The sequence below is a fragment of the Amphiura filiformis genome, chromosome 15 (genome assembly GCF_039555335.1).
Source record: "Amphiura filiformis chromosome 15, Afil_fr2py, whole genome shotgun sequence".
Lineage (NCBI taxonomy): Eukaryota > Metazoa > Echinodermata > Ophiuroidea > Amphilepidida > Amphiuridae > Amphiura > Amphiura filiformis.
The window spans coordinates 32,534,265-32,548,474 of record NC_092642.1 but is presented as its reverse complement, the minus strand read 5'-3'; the positions used below and the strand labels follow the sequence as shown (position 1 = coordinate 32,548,474).

At 35.5% G+C, this 14,210-nt stretch overlaps 1 long non-coding RNA gene across 1 annotated transcript; it reads left to right on the top strand.

Moving 5' to 3' along the window:
- The first annotated feature begins 3,839 nt into the window (after positions 1-3,839).
- On the top strand, positions 3,840-13,834 carry LOC140171522 (uncharacterized). The gene is made up of 3 exons (XR_011861614.1): positions 3,840-4,427; positions 8,830-8,999; positions 9,756-13,834. It is a non-coding gene; the product is annotated as an uncharacterized lncRNA (long non-coding RNA).
- Positions 13,835-14,210: the final 376 nt, after the last annotated feature.

The window sequence follows — 14,210 nt, the reverse complement described above, 5'->3', positions numbered from 1 at the left end:
TTTGTTCGACAGAAAATTTATACGGGTTGGTGAACACGAGTTACGTAACACAATGTTCAAATTTTAGCAGGCAAACACGTTTTATCAAAATAGCTCCAGAAATGGAAGACACGGGTCGTATATTGCTCCATTTATGTACCCTGACCACAGATAAGATATCAAACATTTGTGTAAAGCAACAAATAACTTGTAAAAGTTGAATTAAATGGAAAATAAAGAAGCTTGAACATGTCCAAAGTAGCTGGAAAAATGAGAAAAATTGCATGACACAAAACAAAAAATGTTCATATCATCAAGCAAGAAAAAGCGCCGGAATCAAAAATGGGTGTCATGTTATAGAATAACTAAAGTTAGCTTGCCTGAAAATTTCGTGAATTTTGGTTGGGGTATTTTCTAAGTCGTATATTGAACATGTTGAAATGTTTATCTTTGTGCGTGACTACTGTCACGCGATATATTGTACGGCCGATGTTTTTCCTGCAAAGAAACTTTCATTGTCAATTGCCCATTGTTGGTTATTTACCTTGAAAATAATACTCCCAACGTTCAAACAATTTTTAAGTCAGCATAAAGGTATGTGTTACATTATTTGGACGGGGTTAATTCATTCCATTAATATAATACACGAGTGAGCCATGAGTGGGAATAACATTGCTATTATTACCGTATCTATCAAGTCACTGGTATGGCTTTGTGGTAAATACCGGGGGTTAGGCCTAATATTTGGAAGTTCGGGGGATTAAATAAGACATTTAAGTGAGTTGCTCTACCTAGAAAACGAACTTGGCTGATTCCAATTTAGGTGTAATCCGAGATGTAAGTTGGACATTGTGTAAAAATGACAAATATGCCAAAATATTAGGTTTGAAATTCGTGCATCTCGTGATTTAATTTGTATGCATAAAAGCTCACAAAATATGTTGCCGATAGGGGAGGGGTCTAGTCCAATTAAAAAATCTTGAAAATCTGTGTTGACGTTCCTTTATTTGATAGGCCTATATATAATCTTGAACTTTAAAAAAATTACTTAAGTTTGACATGCTTTATTTGAAATGATTTCATATTGAAAGCTACTGAACTTAAATGGAATTTTTTTAAAAGATATCAAATCGCATGTAGCTTTAGGCCTAAATATGAAATACTTAGCAACAAGAAATAAATCATGAAAAAAGTGGGCCTTCAAGCTGACATTCATTAGGCTTATATTATTAAAGACAAAAGGGAGAGAAAGAAAGAAAGAAAAACGGACTGAAAAATTCGAAGAATAACATGGGAATCGAACTCTCAACCTTTCGCACTGCAGACCTTCACTCTGTCCACTAAGCCGTCGCATCTTGTTCTTGCAAAGGGTATAATTTTGCTATCTTATTTCTCGTTCAACATGTTCAAGTATCTCACTCAGCAACAATCTTTTCAAACTCCTGCTTGTACTTCAGTTAAATGAGATGATACTACCTTCTTTGACGACTACACAATAGAGTATTTTGCATTAATAAAATATATAACAATAGACGTTTTTAATTGCTATATTGATCAATATAACAGGTATAATAGACAGCGCCGGCTGGGATCCATTTCGTGAAGCATCGTGACACTTGCAACGTGCGCTTACGACACGAGGGCTCAAAGAACGCAACTTTTCAACCTACGACTAGGTTATTCCACCGCTCATTTTCGCTGAAAATTTAATACAAGCTCTGGTTAATTAATGTTTATCATAACAGAAAAGCATTAGACCGGCGTTTCCTCAAAGCTGTAGATATAACCATTTTAGTGATCGTGACATGCATTTTCTCTCATTTTTTAGGCTACTTCGCGCACCAAAAGCATTCATTTTTTCCACAATAATTCAACTTTAACACGTTAACGTTATTCTTTGCCTTATACTCATGTTTCATATCTTATCTATGGGCTCAATATGGAAATGAAGGGAGAAACGACTCGTGTATTCTATTTTTTTATGTTTTCTTAAAAACCGTATTTGCCACCTGATTTTCAACATTGCGTTACGTAACAGCAGAGGTCACGCCGGTAAAAATTACCGGAAGTGAGCTAAGTTGCTGTCGTACTGATTACTTGCATATGAAGACCTGAGCGCAAGAAGACCGTAAGTCCACTTGGCCCCTCAACATGTATACACTAAATTTACGTATAGTTTCTTATGGTTTCTTAGGGTCTCACCAAGTGCTAGGGTGAAAACATCGTGAAAGGTTGTGAAAGATTTGTTTTGGCCCCTGAAGATGTATAAAACATTACCAAACTATACGAAACTATACGCAACTTTAGTGTATACATGTTGCGGGGCCAAGTGGACTTACGGTCGTCTTGCGTTCAGGTCTTCATATTGTGGGGATGTAATTTGTATAAGTAAAAGGGTTAAGGTTTTAGGTTTGTTAAAAAATGAGTACAATATCTTCTTTATTAATTTATATATTTATTATAAAGTGTCGCTAACATTTGATTGTGTATACTAACTACGTACAAAATACAGTATTAGTCTGTTTAATAGCAAGACAAAATATTCAAAGAAATCAGATTTAAATGATAAAGAAATTATAAAAGATGATAGCACCTATGAGACAACAAATTTGAAGGACAAGGCAAATGTCAAGGAAATTGTATATCTTCAAAATGAAAGGTCAAAATTCTTAATTGATTGTCGGATTTTCATCTCAGCTACATACACTTTTTACATATCATTACAGTATAGGGACCATGTAGCCAAAAGGGCTCTATTTAATGGTTTCGTAGGACAGATGTTTCAAATGGACGAATCATATACCAAAATGTTTAGAAGAGTCTGGAGAATCTTTCCTGCCATGTTGCCAAATTTGTATCCCGCGCGTTCTATTCCGTTTGCATGGTAACGGCCACTAGCTATTTCTTGAAAACTAAATGGAATAGAAACTTCATACTTGGTGTGCAGAAGATTTCACACCACCAAATAAATCCCCATAGAGATATGTACTAAATTTATCTTCAGAAAACGTTATTTTTTCTTTGCAGGAGCAACTCAGTTCTTAGCGGCAGCTATGATGGTTCAAATTAGCCCTAGCCGGCCTGAACCCTCTGGGTGGGTAAAAATATAGGTTGACCGTCATTATTTTTTACGACTGGCCCTCGAAGTCTACGATGTCTGGGAACTACCTTATTTACAGGCAAAATCGTGTCAGTGTTTCTGTATAGAAAAGGCTGCTTAAAAATCATCTGTGGTAAACTGGCAGAAAATAATTATTACTAATCATGATCGATCCAAATTTGGCTAAAATTATGCAAATTTCTGCTCATTGTAATGCTTAATTTGGTAATGTATGGGTTTTTCTCAGAAATGAAATTCAAGGGCGCACAACCATATAACACTATTGGTGGTGTGAAATCAGAACGCATGTTACATGGATATTTAAAATATGTGAACAAAATTATCGCATAATTCAAAACATTTAATTTATGGGTATAAATGCCATTTTTTTGTGATTTTTGTTCAGTTTTGACCAATAAAATTTAATTTTTACATGTGGAATCTTGTGAAGTGTTTTGCTTTATAGCTGACAAAATTAATAATAGCTAAAAATGGTTAATCAAAGCAGTGTTGACGTTATTGCACTTATTAATTTTACACGTGATATTATTGTTACAAACTCTTCAACAAAAGTTTGGAAAGTTTTTGCAAGCATCTGTATCTCAAATTATTTGTGACATAATCATATCGTGTTGCATATCAATGGATAGCTACAATACTCCATAACTGCATATTCCAAATTTAGCATACGATTAACCGTTTAGGAACACTGGTCATTTTCATAAAAGGAGGTAATTACCTTTTGGTAGATACACATCCAGATTCTCATTCACGGCTTACCACCGCGGCAGATTACCTTCGCGGCTACACCTGGTGTAGCCCTGAAGGTACACCTTAATAGAGCTACTCTGAAGCTACTCCGAAGTAGCTACACCTTAGCAAACCCCATAGTGGATACACCATATCAGAGCTACTTCGCTGTTACTCCATCCATTGTCTGTCTAGAAGCCAACTCTGGATGCACCCCGTAGTTGTCTCCAAGGTAGACAACAACAGAGCTACTTCAAAGCTACTCCGATAGAGGTACACCGTGGAAATATCGTATATGGGATATCCATAAGTTGACCTCGGTGTAGACCCTGAGTCAACTCCGGTGTACCACCGCAGCCAAATAAAATCGAGTGTCTTGGTGAACTCGTGTCTTCTCCCCGATGAAGCGATCACTGACCGTAAGACCGTACTGGCTTAGCGCCATCAAGTTGCATGTAAACAAATGTGACAGACACTTGAGACATTTGACCTGCTTTCGCCGATGAATGGATGAATTTCATGCAAAAATAGGGTCTCAGAATGGTTTATGATTTCTATAAATCAGGTCATTGTATTCTGGAAACCTGTTTGCATTACGGTAAGCTCTTGAAACTGCAAGGAAGGGATGTTGATCTTGAATTTTGAGTGGGCAAGTTTTTGTAAACATCGTGACACAAAAAGAGTGCTAAATTCGGAAGCCATGCCGCTGACCACGCCACCCAAAAATACATTTGCTGTATTTCATGATTCATGATCATGGCTTTTATGTTTTAAACGTTCATTTCTGAATGTTTTATAATTAATCCGTGCAATATCGGACAAAATATAAAAAAATACAAGAAGTGCGATCAAGTTCAAACCGGCATGTACATCATCAATCAATTAGCACCTGAATCATGATCATGACAATTATTCATGATACTGATACTATAGCAGATCATCATGATCATCATCCTGGATAATGTGGACGATTTCTGCTCAGCATGTCAGGTCAATAATTGCAATTTCATTTTAAAGTTGTATTTGAATGAAAATTTTTATTGTTGTGGAACCGAATATTCAAACTAAAAGAGATGATCATCTTTTACGTACATGCATTGTTTGATTGTCTTCATCATCAGGGCCTAGATTTTGTGCCAGTTTGCAAGAATCAAAAACCATCGCTTCACTTACTGTATGATTTAATGAAAGAAATTGATGTTACGAGAATCATTCATAACCTCATATACATTGTCAGTGGCGTACCGTGGCCGCCCCAACCCAGGGGGGCTGAAGAAGAAACAATTTGGCCGCCCTTCCTTAATAACAGCCCGAAAAGGTTTGACCCAATTTTTTTCACGGTCGTTTGAAAAGGTGAAGAGCAAAAAAAAAAAAAAAAAGCAACATTCTTTTAAAAATTTCTTATGCTTTTTCAATTTTTTGCCCCCTTTTTATTCTTTTTCATTTGCTAATTTGTTTTGCCGCCCCCTTCATTTTTGCCGCCCCTGTTTTTGCCGCCCTTCTTCCGCCGCCCTTCGTTTTGCCGCCCCTACTTTGACCCCGGGGCTGGCGCCCCAAAGCCCCCCCAAAATACGCGCATGATTGTAATATATGCAAAGCCTGTAATCTAATCAAAAGAAATTGATTGCCTGACCGTGCACCAATTGGGAGGTCATTAATAACTCACAATGACTCCGAAAGCGCAACAATGACTTCTGCGCGCGCGTGCGTGTATTAAGCTACGCATTATGGCAACGCACACGCCTACGCGATGCCGTCACGCTTCTGAGATTGGTAGCTTCTGAGGTCGGGTTTTGTTTTGGGTCTCGGTATTTTTCCGAGGGAGCTACCGCTCCTTCGGAAAAATACCTCAGCCTAAAACAAAACCCTCTGATTTCACACAATGACCTCAAAATAGATGGTGCAAAGTTATTATTGTCTAATTACGAGAATCGATTCAGTCATTTTCGAGTGTTCACTGTTCAAAAGTACACAGCATGAAATTGTGGTTGATTTACACAAACAAAGAACAATAAAATTTACTTTTTACCTAAAAGCGAGTGACGTATCAAGTAACTTCCAAATTTGTCTCAGAATTTCATGATTTTACGGCAAAAAAGACTGAAAAAATAAAAAATGAATTTGCCTTTTCAGTTGACATGGATGCGCCTAAGAAAAATTAATGCAAAAATAATTTTTTAGCCTGAACGTGTTGTGTGACGTTTTATGCATTCGAATAATTTACGCAGACGCTTGCCGCCGTATTTTACATGATTGTGAGCTAGTGTGATTGGTCGCTAGATGTATTTCCTTACTTCGATTTTTGATAGAGAAAACTAAAGATACAGTTAAAATTGTGTTTTGTTTCAAATGAAGAAAATGTGACGTAAATTCAATTAAAAAAGTGAAAGGTGACGCGGTGACGGTTATGATTGCATCAGATATTTTTTGGGTATTGTGAAATATCTAAACATTGTGCTTTGGACCTCGGAATATCCCTCGGTGCTGCCCACATCGGGATATTCCTCGGTTCCAAAGCACAATGTTGAGATATTTCACAATACCTTCAATTAGGTATAACCATCAAAATTTCATGTTGCCCCTATTGCTACAAAAGATCGTTTTCTGGATAGAACTCATCAATAGAAGTATTTTGGTGGTTAAATGGTCAAAATCGGTCAAACACTTTTCGAATTATGAATTTTCAAAGTTTCCCATTCTGACCGGTCATTGGAACGAAATGAAATGACAAGGTCCAAAAATAGCAATTGGGAGCAAAATTGGCATAAGCATATATTTACCTTTATATATTTCTTTATTTTAACATAATATGCAAACATGAAACAAGCATATTGTGAAAGTATCAAAGGGTTTCTTATGAAATGGCACTTTACTAGTCAATGGAATAAATTTTTTTTTCAAACCGAGGCATTGAAATCATGCATTTAGAGAACATTTGGCAAAAATCATCCAAGATGGCCGATATGGCACAAAAATCAAAATTGCACTAAGTACAGGTGAACTTTTTTTTTCACAACCAAATATTTCAATGTTATTGGGTTTAATATGACCAATGAGTAGGTGTATGCAAAGAAAATCTTAAGTGTCATTGAAGGTCATTGACTCATTCACAACAATAGCGGTTATCCACTTCACTCATTATGCTCATGTGTGACTTCTAACAAAAGGTGCTGGTTCCCGTAGTATTCCTTATTTAATACAATTCAATGCATGACCTCGAAGTTAGCTGCATGACTTTCGCGGGCTATTTTGAAACAGTTATGGTTGCACATTCAGGTACTTCTTTTGAAAGTTCTAAACAAGGTATAGCCAGCAGCAAGTTGTAGATGGTATAGGCCTACATGTAAATATAAGAAAACGTTTAGGGTTGAAATCAGGTGAACAATACATCGAATGAGCATGAAACTTCACATTTATGTTCAGAAAGGTGTCTTCTTAGCATGATTCGAAAGGAGTATGGAAATTCCAAAGGAAGCTGGTGATTTAATTTGTAACTCGAGATCTACTTGTTCAATTTTTTAACCTTTTTACAGAGGGTATGATAGAGGTATTACTGGCAACTCTGCCAAATTACAGCTCAGTAGGCCACGTTGTTCACCTGATCTTATTGACATGAATATTTTGTGCCATTCTTGAGCAGTGCTGAACTCAGCCACTGGCAATTAAGCGCACTGTGGCGATGGACCAATTTTGACTCGCACTTACAGGAAAATGAAATAAGTTATGTTGCTGTAATTTGCAAGATAGTTACAAAACATAATTGGCATTAACATCCCCAATTTTTACAGAAAAATTATGAAAAATAAATGAATGAGCTCAATTTAGAAATGTCTGTGCAAGCAGTGCACAGTTGAGCTCCCTGCATGTCTATGGGAGTGTTCTAATCAAGTTGATGGTTCATTGGTCATCCCTACTTCAATACAACTGATGCGCAGTCATTAACGTTTTTATTTCAAGCATTTTATTATTTCAAAATAATCCCATTCAATTAAACGGTTGACGATGGAAATTTACTGAATTTAGAGAATGCATACCACCTGTGCACATACATGTTGGCTGTAAAATTTGCCATGCCTGGAACTTGTTTGTGTGCAACATGCTAGGCCTTGCTGTCTAGATTTTAAATGCGATTGGTCGAATCACTCTCTGAGCTAAATCACTCAGTGGTGTAGCTAGGGATTGTGGCGCCAGGGCTAAGGATATTCATTCATAATAATAATAATAATAATAATAATAGCGACAAGGCACATATCCACTCAATTAAGAGCGCTCAAGGCACTAAAACAAAACAAACAAACAAAAACTAACAAGACAAAGAAAACTGGAACTAAATTAAGAAACATAACTTAAGAATTACAGAATGTCTCTGACATAAGATGAGTTTTTAACAACTTTTTAAACACAGTTACATTTTTAGCAGTTCTGATATAAATAGGCAGTTCATTCCATAGACGTGGAGCTGCGGTTGCAAATGATCTGTCACCCCATGTGCGGTTGGATTTTCTTTCTTGAAGAAGTTGCATGTTTCCAGATCGAAGCGTACGGGTGGGAACATAATGTAAAAGGAGTTCAGATAAATATAACGGAGCAATATCATTAATAATATCATAACCTCATTAATATACGCAGCAAGTGCGATCCAATCACAGATAACAAATTTTAAATACGCGGATGCAAATGCAGGTCATTGAAAAAGTATAATGACCGCGTCTTGTGACGTAGCTAAAAGTACGCTCTACAATGATCACGTGACGTGTTACGCATTCGAACCATTTACGCAGACGCTGGCCACCATATTTGGACATCGCATGATTGCGTGCTAGTGTGATTGGTCGCTACTCGCTAGCGGTATTTGCTTAATGGGCTATTCGATTTGTTACAGGGAAAACGACAGCTAAAGTTAAAGCTCGGGAGTGAAAAACACGGGAAAACAACCCAGGACTTTCGGGCCTTAATGCTACCCCTGATCAACTATTGTTTTTTTTTCTTCTTTATTGCAGGAAAGATTCTGACATGGATGGAATTGGAAGCATCATAGAAAGTAAAGAGATGCAATTTGCAAGAAATTGATTTACCCCTTTATAGCATCTGACTGTCACTGACTCCCAGCTTTGATATTCATAAATCTGCAATGGTTGCAATAATTGTATTAACATACCCATCGATAAAGGTAATATGTCCCCAGTAATCAATTTTAGAATAATCAGTGATGTCCAAAGGATGAAGAATGTAAAATTCAACAATACACTGTAGTAGGATTTTCAAAATTGATAAAAGCTAAACAGAGATATTGACTGCAATTGGCATATATAATACATCTTGAGATCATGATCACAAGGTTCAGTGATTAAACCCTGTCAATCATCCCCAAAGTATATTTTTGCGTTCTTTACTTTCTCTTATACTCGTCCCACTCCACCACCGTGGTGTATAATGTGAAGCTGTTTTATTCATCCATCTTGTACATTTTTGCAACTTTTGATTAGGGTTCTGTTGTAAAGGTGCACAAAGGCCTACCTGAATATCATTTCAATATATTTTACCCATTGTCCCCTTTATTACCCGTCACAACAATTGAAATGGGTTACTCTACACTTGAATTTGGAGCCGGCAGCGTTTCAATTTGATCTCTTCTGTGCTGCATTGTCATGAGCGCTCTACACGCCCTCCACATCATCTGTGAGCGCCATACATGCATCAAGTATAATGTAGACATTTTCTATTATGAATGCACATTATCCTGTGACATCATATTCATGCAAACCCCATTATCAAGCTGAGTTACCCATTGTGGAACACAGAATCAACAACAAGAGTTAGGACAATATTAAAAGAAATCATGTAACTTTTGAACATTTTGCTTTATTTTATGTGTCAATGGCATCAACAATGTTATTATCACAGTGAAAAATATGTTTTATTGCAGATCTTCATTGAGCAACTCACATCTACCATATGCATGGCTCCAAGAATAGCTTAGGGTTATTCTGCTCTACATACTGAATTACTGCTCTACATCAATATCTACATTTAGGGAGTCTGCACAGAAAGATCAAATCATTACTGACACCTTGACTTCTTTGGTGCTATCATCAACGATTCTTACATCAAAGCTTCTACAAAATCACTTTCAACTGACCTGCCTTGGTTATGAGTAAAATTGAGTTGCTAACTCTCCAAAATCGTTTTCTTAGACTATGTATGTCAGACATGAATATCAATTTTTGCTACTAAATTATGCTCACAAAGTCTGCAGATTTTGCCACCTTAGATACTGTTAACACCCTTTTAACTTTTATTGTAACCATAACAACTCATTGATAATAATGACCACTTGGAAGTAGTGATGTAACATGGTTATTTAACATAGCAATATGTTTACACTCATTTTTAAATATATTGCCCCTCGCTATATAGGCAGGCTGTACCTATCACCTGTTTACAGCTCTTGTCAAAAACATTGATCTTGTGGGTGCAAGTGAAACATGCATGGATTCTGCATAATGTGAAATTTCTATAGAATTATGACACATGTGTTTATCCCTGTTTTTGATAGTCTATGGTGCAATACAGATGAACAATTTTAACAGGGTAATTCTTTAAATAATTGTATGTAAACCTATGGCTGCTGTAATTGAACTTGATACATCACTACTTCTACATCAAATTATGTTGTGGATTGGAAACAAAATATCAATTGTGAATGTGACATTTTGAATGTGACAATTTGGCTGTTGATCGGGCAAGCCTCCTTGTGAAATTAACTATAATTCATACATCTTTAGTCGATTCATCGTATAAATTATCTATCTCTTAAGGGATCTAGAATGAGCGTTTTAGGTGTTTCGACAGTATTTTTGTGGGACATGAGAGCACATCAGACATATCAAATTGCATTCTGAATACGAAGAATGTCTCTCTAATATCAAATCATTTTTTCAAATTCACGATATAATACAAATTTCATGACAAATTATTAAAATTTGATATTTTTCACATTTTTGATTTATAACAGTCCTCAAAGTAAAGTTTGTAAATCTAATGATATATTCTTAAAGTGTATATAGCTGGGATGATAAGCCGACGATCAATTGAAAATTTTGATCTTTTATATTGAAGATATGGATTTTATTCCCCAAAAGACCTAATTTTGGTGTTTTGGGGTAAAAATCCATATCTTTCATCCCACCTACATACACTTTAAATATAAATCATCAGGTTTATAAAGTTTAATTCGAGTACTGTGAAATATCAAAATATAAATTTTTAATCATTTGCCATAAAATGTGTATTACATTGCGAATTTCAAAAAATCAACATTATTTGATATCAGAAGGACATTCTTTATTATTCAGAATGCAGTTCGATAATTATGTCTGATGTGCTCCAATGTCCCACAAACATACTGTCCAAACGTTCATACCCCATCCCTTAAGATGGTTGAAATATTATAATTACATGTAATTATAACGTGTGATCATTTAATATGCTTGCATTTTGGTTTAAGAAGTTTCATGAAAGCTTCCTTAATGTTGGACCAAGTTTCAATACGGAGCTAAAACATGGCTTTAAGAAAATATGTATTTTATGGCAATTGAAAAAATTTCACTAAAAGCTTCCATAGCCTATTAGCTGTCGTAGTGCACGTTAGAATATATATGATCGTTGCTATGTCAACTGGCTCACGCTTTCTTTGTTACAAACCACTGATCGAAATGATCACAACACAAAGCTTATGGCATATCATAATTTGGAATATGTGTATGATTCTACGTTTGAACTACAGGGTGTATCAAAATGATTGGTACCCACCAGTTTCCAGTGATTACGGACAAGGCTACGATTACGAACAAAATGCAACCCAGGAGCTAGCTTCTTCATAGATGAATGGTATGAAAGTTTATAAAACTATAAATCCTGTGGATTTCAAGATGATCTAATGTTGAATAATGAAGAAGCAAGCTTGTCAATAAACACCAAAAATGATGCGTACCAAATATTTTGATACATCCTGAGTAACATCCTGCGCATCGGTATTTTGAGGGCATTTTGCCTATGGAACCGAAGGATATTCCGAGGTCCAAAGCAAAATATTTAGATTTTTCACAATGCCCGACATATTACCGATGCAAAGTTATTAACCTCAATCATAACCGTCACTTTCATGTCTTCACTTTACAAACTTGCATGCAAATTTCCTCAAAAATAAACAATTTTTATGATTTACCTTTCCAAAAATTGATCGGACTAAAACAGGATGACCAATAACAGAATTTTGAATCACAATCTTTGCAAATATGGTAGCACACAATCCAAATGTTTTTTCAAATAAATGGAAATGATTGGATCGCATGTAGGTCTATGGCTTATAATAATGAGATTATGATTGGTTACTAGCGTGCACTACGACAGCAAATAGTAGGGCCTACTGTTCATCTCTGTAAACTATGTGATGCGATCAAGCAAAATCAGTCTGAACTTGGCAATATTAGTTTTGGAAAATGGGCCAAATAACATGTGTAGGGGTGAAAAATTTAAAATGGACTTAAAAAAAAAAACATTCTTATTTCTTATGAAAATATTTTTTGATTGAATTGCCGAAGGTAAAATGTTATAAAAGTTACTTTTTTTACCCCTCAAACTTAGATAATTGTCAGAAATTGCAAAATTATTCCAAATGAAGTTGGGATTTAGCATTTCCCTATGCCGAAATTTGTAGCCATATATTAAAACAAAGGTATCGTTGCTTAGTTGGCTATGCATTTAAAAGTATGTGCTAAAATTAAAGTACTCTAACTTTAAAATGGATTTTCTACATATGTTCTTTTTTAAAAACCGGTTTGTAACCAAAGGTCTTATTATTATTGGGGTTTTACTAATTTTGGGTCTTGATTACGCTAAAAATGAAAATGTAATCCCAAAATTGACATGGGCCTACTTTAGACTGATTTTGTTTGATTACATCACATATAGTCCAGTTGCAAACTATTGATTTATCAGGTTAAATAGTTTTGCCAATTATAGTGTTTTTCGTCGCTGATTATTATTCTACATGTATAGGTGGTACAAAGTTTGGTTATGGGAGTGTAAATCCATGGCCAATTCAAGATTTCCCTGCCAAAGTTTATGCAGGTGTCAAAAATCAAAACTGCATGCATACTAATATGTTCATCTAATAATAAAAATTCATAAAATATTTAGTTGGACTTCTTGTTTTGGAGTTATAAAGCCAAAAGGTCAAATGTTGGATGTGAAGAGCCACAGAAGCTACCAGAGATGAGATGCTACAATTTTAATGAATTTTTTTTCAAATTTGGCATGTCCGTTACAATCTAATAAAGAATAGTTAAAGGATGACTATGGTAATCACAACATTATGCCTTATATGTTTGAAAAACAATTATCAAGCACGAATCACATGGTTTTATTTGAAACAAACTCATAGTGACCATAAAAACGAATAAAAAGATCCCATCTTTCAACACACAATTTTCAAAATTCCTGGGCGCCTAAATTGTCCAGTGCAATGTCGTCCCAGTAATACAATGAAGGCTGGCGACAATTGAGCACAAATAACCATTACGTCATTGCACTTAGACAATTTTGGCGCGGGAATTTTGAATATCGCGTGTTGAGAGCCGACTGTTTTTATTAGTTTTAATGGTCAATATGAGCTTGTTTTTAATAAAACCATGTGATTTGTGCTTAATAATTATTTTTCTAACATATAAGGCATAATGTTTGGATTGCCGGAGACCCCCTTTAAACCAATTTTAATGACTCGTTACCTATACTTTGATCAGTTAGTAATCGGCAGGAATTATTAGACTTTTACCACTACGCCGAAAAGTAGACCTTCGTTTAGAGCGATATAGTTGATATGCCTTGATATTTTGCGTGTAAAAAGAAAGTAGATGAAATAAGACATCAATTAATGTTTTGTAATACTTCTGGTGAGATGTCACAAGACAATCCTGCAAATTAAATATATTGATATCAATCTGCGATGTTATAAGGCTGAGCTGATCAAACTATAAGTACCCATTATGGGAAATACCAGTAGGTTAACATCAATGGGACTCAATTGGCAGATTTTGCTGTGTTAGGCAACAAGTCATATTACTGTGGTTCAAACTAATTTTTATTAGTGTGAGATAACTGTGCCAACTATTTGAGACCATTTTCATCATAATTGGAGCTTTATTCTATTCTAACCCCATTGCAGTACTTTATTTAATCTTCAAATCTTTTTGTTCATGACTCCACAATGATAAATCCTTTATAGGTTCGAACAAATTTGGAAAAAGCTTAATTTTGACCCCTGTATAAACTTTGACCTCTGATATCTCAAATTTCCCAGGGGCAACAATTTTACTCCTCG